We start from the raw sequence: 15,781 nt of genomic DNA, 5'->3' as shown, positions 1-15,781 counted from the left end.
ACCTGGCCTTATTCTTGTAACCCTAGTCCTTGCTTTCCCATTTCCCTCTCTGTTGTTTGGTGCTTTCACTCACCGTGCCACATCTAATATTGAGCCTGACAAGTCTTTGAAGCAAGGACTGGGTCTTTTTAAAAATCTGTTTGTAAATCACCTAGTGTGTTTTTGGACACAACGCAAATAATTACACAACAGCACTACCCAATCTGTGGCATCACAGAGAATGGTGTTTTCTGATCCCATCAATCTAGGATGTGTCATGAGTGCTAAGATCTTCATGCAAAATAAATCACACAGAGGTGAGATGTTGGGAGTCTCTCATGCATTCGAGCAGCACGTAAGAGAGCGCAGACTTCTGTGAGAGAAGCAGAGGAATGGGGCAGAGGTTGGAAAGGGCAAAGCAGTTGGGCCAGTGATAATTCTGTGGATAAATGCTTTAAAATGAAATTAGGAAGACAGCCATGCCTCTGACTGGGCTGCGGGTAAGTGTCAAAGAAACTGTTTCCTCCTGGCTTCATCACATTAATGGTTAACCAGTTGAGGAGGAAGGTTATTTATTCATTATTATTATTATTAATTTTTTTATTACAGTCATGCCAAAGAACTCCATCCATGAATCAAGGCTCCATTGCATTAGGGGCCATACACATAAACGACAAAGACAGTCCCTACTGCAGAGTGCTTACTGCCTTGGTGATGAATACATTCAGATTTATTTTTGTGCCACACAAGATAAGCCAAGACTATCCCATGCATGCTACATGTTCCTGCTGTCACAGGGTTGCTAAGAGAAAAGGCTCTATACATAGGGTGACCAGATAGCAACTGTGAAAAAACGGGACGGGGGTGGGGGGCAATAGGCACCTATATAAGAAAAAGTCCCAAAAAATGGGACTGTGCTAATAAAGTTTGTGGATGACACAAAGCTGGGAGGTATTGCTAACACAGAGAAGGACCGGGATATCATACAGGAAGATCTGGATGACCTTGTAAACTGGAGTAATAGTAATAGGATGAAATTTAATAGTGAAAAGTGCAAGGTCATGCATTTAGGGATTAATAACAAGGATTTTGGTTATAAATTGGGGACACCTCAGTTGGAAGTAACAAGAAGGACCTCGGAGTATTGGTTGATCACAGGACGACTATGAGCTGCCAATGTGATATGGCCGTTAAAAAAGCTAATGCAGTTTTGGGATGCATCAGGCGAGGTATTTCCAGTAAAGATAAGGAGGTGTTAGAACCATTATACAAGGCACTGGTGAGACCTCATCTGGAATTGTGTGTGCAGTTCTGGTCTCCCATGTTTAAGAAGGATGAATTCAAACTGGAACAGGTACAGAGAAGGGCTACTAGGATGATCCGAGGAATGGAAAACCTGTCTTATGAAAGGACACTGAAAGAGCTTGGCTTGTTTAGCCTAACCAAAAGAACGCTGAGGGGAGATATGATTGCTCTTTATAAATATATCAGAGGGATAAATATCAGGGAGGGAGAGGAATTATTTAAGCTTAGTACCAATGTGGACACAAGAACAAATGGATATAAACTGGACACTACGAAGTTTAGACTTGAAATTAGACGAAGGTTTCTAACCATTAGAGGAGTGAAGTTCTGGAACAGCCTTCCAAGGGGAGTAGTGGGGGCAAAAGACATATCTGGCTTCAAGACTAAGCTTGATAAGTTTATGGAGGGGATGGTATGCTGGGATAGCCTAATTTTGGCAATTAATTGATCTTTGATTATTAGCAGGTAAATATGCCCAATGGTCTGTGATGGGATGTCAGATGGGGTGGGATCTGAGTTACTACAGAGAATTCTTTCCTGGGTGCTGGCTGGTGAGTCTTGCTCACATGCTCAGGGTTTAACTGATCGCTATATTTGGGGTCGGGAAGGAATTTTCCTCCAGGGCAGATTGGCAGATGCCCTGGAGGTTTTTCACCTTCCTCTGCAGCATGGGGCATGGGTCACTTGCTGGAGGATTCTCTGCACCTTGAGGTCTTTAAACCACAATTTGAGAACTTCAATAACTCAGACATAGGTTAGGGGTTTGCTACAGGAGTGGGTGGGTGAGATTCTGTGGCCTGCACTGTGCAGGATGTCAGACTAGATGACCATAATGGTCCCTTCTGACCTTAAGTCTATGAATCTATGAAATGGGACTGTCCCTTTAAAAATGGCAAAGAATCCTGTGGCACCTTATAGACTAACAGACGTTTTGCAGCATGAGCTTTCGTGGGTGAATACCCACTTCGTCGGATGCAAGTAGTGGAAATTTCCAGGGGCAGGTATATATATGCAAGCAAGAAGCAAGCTAGAGATAACGAGGTTAGTTCAATCAGGGAGGATGAGACCCTCTTCTAGCAGTTGAGGTGTGAAAACCAAGGGAGGAGAAACTGGTTCTGTAGTTGGCAAGCCATTCACAGTCTTTGTTTAATCCTGAGCTGATGGTGTCAAATTTGCAGATGAACTGGAGCTCAGCAGTTTCTCTTTGAAGTCTGGTCCTGAAGTTTTTTTGCCACCTTAAGATCTGCTATTGTGTGGCCATGAGCTTCAGTTCATCTGCAAATTTGATACCATCAGCTCAGGATTAAACAAAGACTGTGAATGGCTTGCCAACTACAGAACCAGTTTCTCCTCCCTTGGTTCTCACACCTCTAGTGCTAGAACAGGGCCTCATCCTCCCTGATTGAACTAACCTCGTTATCTCTAGCTTGCTTCTTGCTTGCATATATATACCTGCCCCTGGAAATTTCCACTACTTGCATCCGACGAAGTGGGTATTCACCCACGAAAGCTCATGCTGCAAAACATCTGTTAGTCTATAAGGTGCCACAGGATTCTTTGCTGCTTTTACAGATCCAGACTAACACGGCTACCCCTCTGATCCTTTAAAAATGGGACATCTGGTCATCCTATTCTATACAGAACCCAAAATACCTACCATGTGAAAACCATTTCTAATTGATCCAACCTGCTGGACTTTGTTGTCACTTTTGCACCTGATCAACACTAACGAGAGAGCAACTGAAGAGCAGATGAGTCACTCACAGAAACCACATCCCATAAGCAGTTTTCCTCAACCGGAATAGAATCCAATTGGCCAAAGTGGCAAAGTCATGGCACTTAGAAGGTAACATATTCACACACAACAGCACGAGATCAGTTCCCATTTGGATGAAGCGTGCTGCACTTTGCACCATAAACCGCAGACTTGTGAGCATTTGTACGATTCCTCATTTTATTTTTTTAGCGACAGTGTACGTGCACAAATGGATGGTTTCTGGGGAAAAAATACACACCACCACTCCTCTCCAGAGGAACATGCATCTGCTTTACAATTTACACAGGCCTGGGAAGCTCAGACAAATCCCACTGGAGCAGCAAGCTCAGTGGGAGTTTGTTTATTTAAAACGGTGCATGCAATTGCATGGAAAGTCTTGAACGTATTGCAAGCTGTACATATTAATTCAAAAGCAGTTATGCTTCTTTTAAAATACCATATCAAGAAATCTCCTTTAAAACTTGACTTCCAGCAGTTTTTGGCTTGCCATTATCCTCACGTACAGTACAATGTTATAGCATAATTAAAAAATTTACAAAACAAAGATAATCTATGGCTGTATCCAAGTTTCTGTGGAAAGTTGGAGGCTATGGTGCATGCAGCTGTTCACATCCAATGCAAAGGCTGGCTGTAACTCTACTTCTGAGCACATTCATAATTTAGGGGATAATTTATCTGTTCTGTTTACATAGTTCTCAGCTTGCACAGCCCTGAATATAGCTAGTACATGGCATTTGTACCTTTCTGTCTTAGTCCAAGCAATTCGCTATATTTTGATAAATTAGCTAAACTTCCCTATTTAAAGGTCTGAGTGCTGGGGCTGCTGATGTGGAACCGCATGACGTGTTGCACACTGTACAGAATGAACAGGGGAGAGAATACAAATACTGTCATCCCAAACTAGTACTGGCCCATAACAGCCATGAACGTGCCTCCACAGAGGAACCACCCTTTTATTTAGCATTTTGGAGCCATCCAACTTCAGCTCTGCTCTACTTCAACTCTCGAGGGGTTTATACTGCCTTCATCACTGAACTCCCGAGTATCAGAATGCCATGTCCAGTAGTGTACAGGGACATAGTCATCTATTGGGCTATGGCCAATGGCAGCCGTAGACAGTAAGTGAATGAACTAGCTGCCATTTGGAAGCCAGCAAACCAGACTGAAATGAAGGAAGCTGGTACCAGATGTTTTATAGAAAGGGTAGGGTGGGTATAAGGACAGCCCTGTAGCTGTCTATTCCTGCTGTTAGTCCAGCCTCAGAAGGTTCCAAAATACCATCCTGAAGTTGGTGCCTCCTGCAAGAGCTGGTCACAGTGTTTGCTCCTTCTCCCCCGCCCCTACCCCCAGTCAGGGCATTCGAATTGTGTCTCCTGTTAAACAAGACTGGATGCATGTACACAAGGGAGAGACGTATCAGAGGAAACTGGAGTGAGGGCAAACAAAGAAATTCACCTAAGATACTGCCATATCCCTTTAAGGATAATTAAGTATTTTTATAGAGAGCCGTAGGTGTGCATGACCCCTTATAGGGATAGGTTATGCAAGTTCCCTGCCTTGAGGATTGTACAGATAATTCAACCAGACACCATGGAACTGGGGAGGACTAGTCTAGTGTGTGGGGTGGGGGGAAGGACAAAACAAAGGAAGAAAGGGGGAGAAGTGCTTGGGCCAGCATCTTAGATGTTTTCCATGAAGGACCTTTGGGGTGGTCACTGGAGGGGATCAGTAAGACTTGCTTTCTTCACACAAAGCTGATGAAAGCTGGCCAACCTACCACTAGTTGCGAATGAAGGGTGCTGCTATTAGCATTGTCTCACAGACCCTTATAATGGTGGTGGGTAGGTAGGTGGAATCTCATGCTCACAAACCTTCTTGCTCCCAATGAATTTGTGAACAATGTAAATAGCTTTACTTTTTTATATTAAACGTGCTAAAGAGGAATGCTTTAGAGCCCTCTGCAGAAAGAAAATAAGCCAACAGACTAACTTAATTTGCAGTGGGTTAGTAATGGCCACAAATGTAGACCTGGCTTGACATGAACAATTGGACATGGGTGTGAGGCATCATTTCTTGGCAGACAGGCTTAGGGAGGTAAATGGAAACAGAATGTCTGTACTAGCTAAGATAAGGGGGAACACTGATGGAACCATTTACAATGGGCAAGATAACAATGGATAAGATAAGCCTCGAACATAAGATGAGAAAAAGAGTAAGTCGTGCATTGACAGTGTGTGCTGTACTGGTTCCTACAAAGTAACCAAGCCAGTCCCAAAACATGTAGTGTAATGTATAGTGAATGCCATGTAATGTATATAAAGGAAGAGGTTTGCTGCATAACTTTGGAAGCGTGGTACACCTGATACACATCCCCTGTGCTTGAGTTGATTAACTCAGCATAGGTTCCTTTATTTGGCATACAGCAAAGCTAAGTGATAAGACTGGAGTTGAACTGACTTCTTTGGGAACCGAGTGGAAGAGGTCTCAGGGGAACCCCAACGTAGTGGTGCTGTGACCTGGATCCTCTCCTCTGGAGCAGGTAACGTATACACCCCTTAGTGTGAGGGTTGTAACCTGGCATGAAGGGAAATGGCATTGGACGGGATTAAGGGTCTAAATATGAGGACGTTAGCAGCATCTTGGAGAAGTGAGTTAAACCTAAGGGCGGACTGTATGGACTCCCCAGAGAAGCACTAGAGGGAAACTGGGACAGCATGAAAAAGGAACCAACAAGAGTGTGTATTAGATTAAAAAAAAAGACTACTTGGCAGAGCACTGCAGAGGTCCATTAAATGCCATAAATAAATAAATTATTGGCAGAGCACAGCAAAGGTCTGTTGAATGCTCTGAAATTTTCAAAAAATTGGACCCGCCAGCAGCCCTGGAAACAATAGTATCTAGTTTCTTTTATCCTAATGCAAAAAAAGCCCAAATCAAAGTAGCAGCTTTTCAAAGATTATTTCTGGTGGCTAAAAGTTTACAGAGGAAATGTGCCACCTGGAGGAATGAATGCAAAAAGCATAAAAAGCAAATCAGTTGTAGAGGAGGAAGTAGGTTAAACGAAAAAGATTCCTAAAAAGTCAGCAAGAACATGTCTGTTACCTATTTGCATAAACCCAAAGTGAAAAGCAGCCATCAGTCAAGGATTGTATGTAGTGAGTATAGCATTTCAAAGTGTACTAAGTTAAAAAATAAGTGCAAAAAACAAAAGATAAGCTTAGCACTGCTGAGAAAAAGTCCACTGAGAAATGTGTTACGCTGAAAAATAAAATAACAAAGTTACAGAATTTACTAGCTAGTGAAGTCTTGGGAAGTGTCTTCTTAAACAATAAAACCGAAGTAAAGCATTTTTTTAAAAAACATGTGCCGTTAAAATGAGCTTTTGCACAAATTAACACTGCAGAGCTCGAAAAAGCTAAAGAGTCAGAAGTAGTGTTAAAAATGTTAAAAAATGCTTGGTTTAATAATACAGCCCAGTTATGGCACTATAACTTAGTGTGGTCATGCCCGGTAAAAGCCTTAGTAATCTAACAAATTATGCAAAGGGAAGGCCAGGTAGTGACAACTACCACCACTATGGTTTCCCCACCGGGAAACCATGACAACCATTCTGGCCCTTCTCAATAAATGTGTCTATAAGTAATTAATTGTGCTAGCTGCTACAAGTACAAACACAATCTCATTTAAATTAACTATAAAAATGTAATTAAAATCCCTAAAAAAACCAACCTTTCTACATAGCAAATCAGAGTTGTAGAGGAGGAAACAGACTAAATGGAAAAGATTCCTAAAAAGTCAGAGACAACATAATGTCTGTTAATAAAAAATGTAACCTAAGCATAAATAAAACAAACAAAACTAAATTTAAAAATAAAACAGCAAGTAAAGCTGCTTATCAAAAAGTTACATGTAATAATAAAGTATTAAAATAATAAATAAAAACAAAACATTGCTAAAATATAGCCATATCAAAGCCCAAGCCAAAAATATTATCTTGCCTATAAAATAAAGTGATCAAAGCTTAAATATAAAAATAAAAGTTGCAGTTTAAAAATGTAACACACTTAACTAGTGTTGTCAGAGGTGTTGTCAGAGTGCTACCGGTGTGGTGCTCTGCTTTCTCCAATGTTGATATCACTCGGCTGTGTGCGTGTGTTCCCTTTGTGTGCTGCCCCAGCTCTGCGCAGATAGCTGACACAGCAGACCCGACAAGAACCCCCAATAACCACAGAGTCTAGTAAGATGCAAAGTCATGCTGACTAGGTTTATTGCGACCTCGGACACAATGGCAGTTCCCTGTAGGTTTCTTAGCCTAATTCAGGGCATACTACGAGAAAGTGCCTCTTGGCAATGGACTCAGCTCAGTCAGTGGCGGGACTTTCCACTGCCCCCTCGGCTGGACAAAGACACCACCCCAGGGATGCATTCTTATACACAGGTACAAACAAGTTACACATCACTCCTGACGTATTGAGGTGCAACCCCTCTACATAGCAAGGTACAACCCCTCTACGTAGTAAGGTGCCGCCTCTCACCTTGTACATGTTGGTTCAATCAAAACAACTCTATCCATCATATTACCCTTTTGCCCCTGTCATTGGGATGGGCCAGCCTGTTCTTTGTTATCTGTGTGGAATGTGCAAGTATGTGAATGTTGTGATATCTAGTGTTCAGTACCTTTTAGGTACGTATCTTCTTGCAGCATCAGCCCTTTCCTTGCCAGCTTCTGTGAGCAGGGCCTGCCTCTGGCTCACAGCTTAACTTTGCTTTATGTTAGCAAAGTCTTGACCATTACTTTAGTTTAGGCCTCAGGCCTCATACCAGGCCTCTGATACCAAGGTTTATATCTTAGGGCCTCCTCTTACTACAACTAGATCATCTACTCATAATTTACAATTTACAAAAAAAACCCTTCAAAAATGTAAAACCATTAAAAAATTTAGAAACTTGACTAACAAAGCTAAGTCAAGCAAGTTTAAAACATTTATTTTGGCTCTTGTAATAAACTGTTTACAAGACATCAACCTCACACAAAAATTTTAAAAAAATACCTTTCTATCTATCTATCTATAGGATTTTTTTAAAAAGCTAATCATTATATATATAAATATAAGCTTTTTAAAAAATTCCACTAAAATTAATCTAAATTTTTCATTCAAAATTGCAAAGCTAACATAGACACTCTTTGGGTGGCAGCCAACATCTCCTGGCACATTAACTTTATTAGTTAACCCTTCAGGTGTTTCAAATCTTTTACAAAATTTTACTTTTTAAAAATTAAATTCTAAAAGTTAAACATAAATTAGTAAATAAAAATAGGGACTAAAAGGGTGTCCAGAACCAGGATAGTGGGGAGAAAGGTTGGATTTTTCCTTCATGAATAATTCAATTGCACCATTAAGATGTTCACATGAGGGAATCCTTGAACTAAGGCAACAAGTCATTCAAAGTTCTTCATGCCAAATTAATATTTAGCAAAGCTTATTTAACAGTTTTCTTAGCCCAAGTTTGAACTTGAGGAAAGAGAGCTTTGAGTTCTTAGTGCTACTCAGCAAGTAGTAAAGACTTTGTATTTTAGTTCTTGGTGTTATTTAACCACTGAGAAACACAGCGGAGTTCCAGTTGGGATGTAGGAGGTGATGGTTTATAAGATTAATTGACTTCAGAGTGCAGCTGTTTCCAGAGGCACTCTGTTATTTCACAGCAAAAATAATTTGCAGATGAAGATACAGATCATCTTAAAAGGCTTTTGAAAAAAAGTCAGCCAAAACACAACAGAGCTAGAGAGCTGAGATAAATGTCACTGCATATTACAGATCTCAGTCTAAAGGGGATTCATTTGGTACCATAGAGTTGTTAGATGTTATGTTTCAAACTCTTCAGATTACCCCTGCTGAATTCGTGTTAATGTCAAATGATATTGTACATTGAAAGATCATGGTCATTGTATCTAACCAAAGGAAAAGGCCACAGTGAGTCTGAAGCATGAAATATACAGAGGAAAGATTCAGCATCACCCACAAATAGCCTCTACTAACTTCAAGAATACAGGGCACAAAATATCTGTGACTGATCTCAATAGAGTCACGAGGGAAGAGATTGGGAAAACTCTTAAATGTTCTTAGAATTCCAAGAAAGCTGATTGTGATGCAATCTGTAGCACTCAGTCTTGGGTTCCCAGTGAAATACTTGAAGGCAAAATGTAAAATTTCAGGCACCTGGGATACTGAAAAGTGCAGTGCCAGTGAAAAGAAACTTTAGTGGCGATTTTGTTAGTGGGGCTTATTACGTGTCTATTTATATAGATAAATATTGTTACCTGCAGGTAATTACTGGAATCTGTTGATTTTATGACCTGCATTTTTTTAAGGTTTGTCAGGAGCACTCAGAGCATGGGACAGGTGTGGTATTGCTTAATAGTATATTTTTATTATCTCAAATTTCTATCTACAGTACCAGTTTTGGTATTTCTACCAGAAATGGGCCAGGCTGTAAGATTCACATATGATTCTGAACTTCCCTAAAATTCCATGATGGCAGGATTGGGATGTTGGTTTTGGGCTCATTGGGCACATGCATACACACGCACGTCACAAGATATCCGTAATCTAGAATCAACTGACTAGAAAGACCAAGACACTAAGGTGAATATAAGGCAAGATTTCAACATGACACAGCAGTCATTTCCTAGATGTAGATTATATTTTCTAGTGCTCAGTCATCTACACCAAGAGCTGGTTCTCAGGAGAGCAGTTCTGTCCATGTTTATGTCAGCGTTGGTAACAAGTTTCTGACTCTTGGTTAATTAACATTTATTCTTTACTGCACCTACCAGTTTTGTTGTTAAATCACAGAGTAATGTCACATTGTGTAATGTTTGATTTCTGAAATACTTTTGGCAACAGAACTTCTGGGTACATCCTGGTTATCTAATGGCTGAATCCTCAGCATCCAATGATCTGCTTGCTGGAGTTTGGACTTGATAACTACAACCCAGAATGTGTCAGGGAAATGTGTGCACGGGAGAGCTGCACGTGGATCTCCACTGCCACATGTGTGTATCATGTCAGCCATCTCCATAGGGCTATCTCCCCTCTTTCTTGGGATCCTGCAGAGGTAGGCATCATTCCCTACCAGCACCAAAGAAGGGTAGCACACGGTAGAAGGAAGTGAGAGAGAAGCATACTAGAGGTGCCAGGGACAATGCAGAGGCATAGGACTTCACATAGATAGTACTGATCCTCCTGCAAATCCCCTGGATCTGCTGGGTTGAGGGTGGAATGATGGCTCATTCCATGGGAAAGGGGTGGAGAAGATAGGGAGACAAATTCCAGTTGCCTCCAGAATGTTTTGGGACAGATGCTCCATGAGGGTACCTGTATGGAATTTTCCTCCCCCCAGGCCCTTTGGGCAGGTATTTTTGTAGGACTGAGGTGATCAGTCTTTCTGTTTACACAGAATCACGCTGCTTCTGAGGGGTCTGATGCTACAGCCACTGCACCTGCAGAACTCCCACTGAAGTAAGTATAACTGCTATATCTTCTGTGGACACTGAGTGGGAACTAGTATCCATGGACAGTTACTTACTGGGGGGATTGGAGATTATATGCATGAACTCCATACCCCTTGGAGCAGCTCTGAGGAGCCTCTCCAATCTCTTCTGCATCATCCTTAGCGTCAGTCAGGCTAGTGTAGCACAGGCATAAGGAGTTACCATAATTTAATTTATTGAGACTACTCACCTGTCTAAAGTTATTCATGTGATTCAATGCCTTACTGAACTGGGGCTTTACACTGGTGTCAAACTCTTGTGAAATGGGAATCAGGCCCATAGTTTCTGCTTGACTGTTTTAGTCTTCAGTCAGAAACTTTGCTCAAGCTATTTGGAGAGATATCTCAGTTCTTCAGTAGCTAGCCAGAGCATTTTACATGTTTTCAGCAATCCCCCAACCATTTCCTAAGCTTCAGTAGGCCTGAACTGTAAAAGAAGTACAAACATTGTGCATTTAAACCAGTTAGTTGTAACCCACAGACTTGGGGCCTATGGAAATAAAAAAAAAATCTGTTGAGAGTAATTTGTACAGAATGTGTTTTTCTACTTTGCAGAACACCTGCTCTGCTGCCCATAGGGCCATTTTTGTTGTTTCAGGGGTTACATTTTTTAAAAAATACCCAGTAAACTCTTTGCATGTTAAAGATCTTGCTATATATAGATGAAGATTTAAAGTTTAAATTAAAAACAGCTATTTATTTAAGTTCTGAATGGGATGTTTTCTTCATAATTACTACTATACACACATTAAAAATAGATCTGAAGTTAAACAGCAATTAAACCTTAAGATCATCAGGCAATCAAGATCTATTAAAAAAGATAGCTATTTTTGAACCAATCCAAACAGACTCCCACCCCAGCCAATTACAACGCACCTTCGTCATAAAAGCACAATTTTCTGTGCAGTTAATGAACAGATGCATTTGATTGCTGAGCTCAAAAGAAGCATAAAAGTGTCAACTAATAAAGCAGTTGCTATGTAAAGATATACAGTGAGCAAACAGTGCTTTGATTTGCTTTAAGAAAAAGAGGTGTGTATACAGCATGTACATATATATTCTATACACATACATCCATATATAGATAGTAGTAGTAGTGAGGGAATCCTGTCTACAAAGAATTAATTGGATTAAAATTTGAGTTATAAAAATCAGTATAATCTGGGATTTTGGAATGTGTGTGCGCGTGTATTATGGAGGCATCAGTAGCAAGTCCATAGTTAAGGTTGAGTTGATTTTTCCATTTACAATAGGGATTCAATCTCTTTGTTATTTAAGAAAAGTTGAGTGCATTCTTCTGAAAACTTACAAGTAAATCTGTTAACTAATTTAGGAATTAAAATAAATTTAAAAGGAATCCTTTAAAAAGTTTGGCATTCAGTGTGACTTATTTGTGACCCTAATAATCTCAGTAACAGAATAACATAGAATCACCAAACTTCTGACATAGTTTTAAATCACTGACATCTTGTGTCTAGGCCTCATTCTATGGGAAGGAAGAATTAATGATTATTTTCCCATATTATTCTTCCTTCAAGTTGGAAGGGCATATCAAGTGGGGGTCCCGCAGGGCTCGGTTCTGTTCAATATCTTCATCAATTATTTAAATGATGGCATAGGGAGTACATTTATAAAGTTTGCAGATGATACCAAGATGGGAGGGGTTGCAAGTGCTTTGGAAGACAGAATTAAAATTCAAAATGATCTGGACAAACTGGAAAAATGGCCTGAAGTAAATAGGATGAAATTCAATTAGGACAAATGCAAAGTATTCCACTTAGGAAGGAACAATCAATTGCACACATGCAAAATGGAAAATGACTGCCTAGGAAGGAGTACTGTGGAAAGGGTTCTGGGGTTCATAGTAGATCACAAGCTAAATATGAGCAACAGCATAACACTGTTGTAAAAAAAGCAAACATTCTGGGATGTATTAGCAGGAGTGTTGTCAGCAAGACATGAGAAGTAATTCTTCCTCTCTACTCTGCACTGATTAGGCCTCAACTGGAGTATTGTGTCCAATTCTGGGCACCACATTTCAGGAAATATGTGGACAAATTGGAGAAAGTCCAGAGAGGAGCAACAAAAATGATTAGAGGTCTACAAAACGTGACTTAGCGTAACACCGACAGACCCCAGTCGTCGGCAGGCGGGATCGAACCTGGAACTTGTGGAGCTAAATGCATGAGCCTCTACTGCATGAACTAAAAGCCACATGGCTCTTAGCTAAGGCTGCAGCGGACTCATTAATCTCTAAGTTGTCTTGGTGCCACTAGAGGGGGACACAGCACCACACCCAGGTGGTCTGTGGGTTACATTAGGATGAGGGAAGATTGAAAAAATTGGGTTTATTTAGTCCAGAAAAGAGAAGACTGAGGGGGGACATGATAACAGTTTTCAAGAGCATAAAAGGTTGTTAAAAGGAGGTGGGAGAAAAATTGTTCTCCTTAACCTTTGAGGAGAGGTCAAGAAACAATGGGCTTAAATTGTAGCAAGGGCAGTTTAAGTTGGACATTGGGGAAAACTTCCTAACTGCCAGGGTGGTTAAGCATTGGAATAAATTGCCTAGGGAGGTTGTGGAACCTCCATCGGTGGTGATTTTAAAGAACAGGTTAGACAAATACCTGTCAGGGATGGTCTAGATAATAGTTCATCCTGCCATGAGTGCAGGGGACTGGAGTAGATGACCTCTTGAGGTCCCTTCCAGTCCTATGATTCTATGATTCTATAACTGAAACATTATTCTTCAGTACTAGATGTTGAAGAATACAGTGATCTATTATAGCAAATTCCACAAAGAACTGCCCTCTTCCAAGATGGCTGCCATTTCCCTTTGCTCTGAAAAGGACTGAAGTCACAGCTGCCCTCAGTTGGTGGCCATTTTGAGAACAGTCTTCCTTTTTCTCATTGTTCCCAACGGGACTCAGTGTCTCCGCTTGCTCACAGCATTGGGTTCCGAGAAGGAAGCTGTGGTTTCAATCCCACTGAGAACAATGTGGCCATTTTGAAAGGGGACAAAGTTTTGTGACAAACTTTCAGTTATGAAAGATAACCGTTAACCCTAAATATCTTTTCAAAAGCTCCCCATTGCCCCAGATCTACTCCTCTGGCAGCTCAGGAGGGATGGGGGAAACTAGGGTGCTCATGCAAGGGGATGTAGGGAGATGGAGAAGGCAGGGGAACTTGGGAAGTGAAAACACAGTGGAATGGAGGGGTTGCAGGAGGCACGTGGAATCTGCAGAGCAGGAAATAGAGGGGAAAGCTGTGGTGTGTTTTGCACTGACCTGAGAAAATAAAGTAGCTATAAACCCAGTTTAACTGATCCCTATATGCTGGCTACTTTGTGCTGTTCTGGAAGGCGGAGCGGGGAAGCAGCCAGAGCATGCTGGTGAATCTGATTATGAAAGTTACATCTTAAAAAATGGTTTAAATCATCAGAAATATCCCACAGTAACATTCTCTCTGAGCCTGTTTAATATTTATGTTTGAGATTTTTAATTTAAAAATCCCAAGGATATTTCAAGACAAAAAGACTGTTAAAATGAAGTTACGGCTGAGAGTAAATATCTAGGGGAAATTTAGGGGAAATAGCATGCAAAAACCAGATGAAGATTAAGTCTTTTCAGTGTTTGTGGACCCTGATTAGATTTATTGGTTTTTAAAAGCATGTTACATTTAACCTGCTACAGGGCAGCGTTAAAGGTTTCTGCTGAAGAAGAAACTTTCACTTATGAAGTCTCTCTCATATATATATTCATTCAAATGTAGCCTACACACAAGATTTCAGTTTGTTTTAACTATATGGGAACCTTAAAGCATCTGTGACAAGTCAGAGTTAGTGGTTGTCCTAATTATGCATTTCTATACAATAACATGTTTGGATTTCTTTTTAAATTTAATCTTACCTCTGAATTTCTTGGGTTTGACTATGATCCATAAGCCCCTCAGTCCCGGCAAAGAGGTTGTAAGAACATTCTGATTCTGGTTCACCAAAGCATGTCATGTGAGGTCTTAAATGAAAGCCAGGGGCACACTAGTTGTTAATATCATTGTGAAATGTGCGTACACATACTATGTAAGCTTGTAAGGAGTTATGTGTGTATACTGAAAATATGTTCTTAGGGCCTGTCTACACTCAAGTTGTAGCACTTCAGTGAAGATGTTGCCCATCTTGCTGTGAGGGGTTTGCCAGTCAACATAGGCCATCCCCTCCCTTGAGAGGCAGTACTTAAGTCAATAGGAGAATTTTCCCAGTGCCTTGCACTGTCTACACTAAGGGTTAGGTCAGTTTAACTACATTACTTTGGGTGTGGATTTTTCACATGCCTGAGCAACGTAGTTATACGGATCTAATTTACTAGTGTAGACCAGGCCTTAGAGTCTGTATCACAGCAGAGGTGGAGAAACGGGTTTCCTGTCAAAGAAGAGATGTTGCCTGGTCTTTCTCTCTGTCGGCATGTAAATTAAGCATTGTAAGATGACACAACGTTGGCACATTTACAGATGAAGTCAACAGAGAGAGATGAAGTCATCAAGAAAGAACACGCAGAGGGAAGAGGAGAACCTTATTTTGAGATACACTTCAAAAATTTGCTGGACTGTATTTGGGCAACAGAGAAGACACCCCATCATCCTGCACCTAGGAAATGACCAGGCATGTGTTTGCATTCATGAAAACGGGATCTCAACCAGTCTTGTTTGAAACACTGCACAGGACATTTGGGGTGAGATAAAATTCTTTAGACAGGTTAGCCCGTCACGTTGGGTAGTCTCTAAAAAGCATGCTGTGATTTTATTTTATATGTAGGGCTACCAGACATCTCATTTTTAAAAGGAACAGTCCCGTATTTAAGCCCTCCTGCAGGTGTACCGACATTTTTTTTTTAAATGGGGGAAATTGTCCCAAATTTTCAGTCTCCTCCAGCATCAGTACCGGCAGTCATGCTGCTGGACAGACCCCTGCTCATTGGATGCCTGCCCAGCAGCAGTGAGTGGGAGGGAGGGGTCCAGTGGCCGACAATGGGGGTGGGTGTGCAAGGCTGGTGGGGGGCGAAGATGCAGCATGCAGGGCCAGCCACTCTCCCTGCTAGTCCATGAGCGCAGCCCCTGCTGCATGCCAGCTCTCAGCCAGCAGGTCTCCACCCACCGTTCCATTTCTGGCCGGTGCTA

The 15,781-nt window shown here is 41.1% G+C and overlaps 1 long non-coding RNA gene across 1 annotated transcript; it reads left to right on the top strand.

Moving 5' to 3' along the window:
• The first annotated feature begins 9,247 nt into the window (after nucleotides 1–9,247).
• Nucleotides 9,248–15,295, top strand: LOC120405679. Its single transcript, XR_005598765.1, has 3 exons — nucleotides 9,248–9,386; nucleotides 10,520–10,581; nucleotides 15,116–15,295. It is a non-coding gene; the product is annotated as an uncharacterized LOC120405679 (long non-coding RNA).
• The last annotated feature ends 486 nt before the right edge of the window (nucleotides 15,296–15,781 follow it).

This window comes from Mauremys reevesii, linkage group 5 (assembly GCF_016161935.1).
Source record: "Mauremys reevesii isolate NIE-2019 linkage group 5, ASM1616193v1, whole genome shotgun sequence".
NCBI lineage: Eukaryota > Metazoa > Chordata > Testudines > Geoemydidae > Mauremys > Mauremys reevesii.
The sequence above is the reverse complement of the archived record's forward strand: the minus strand, read 5'-3'. Positions and strand labels throughout refer to the sequence as shown.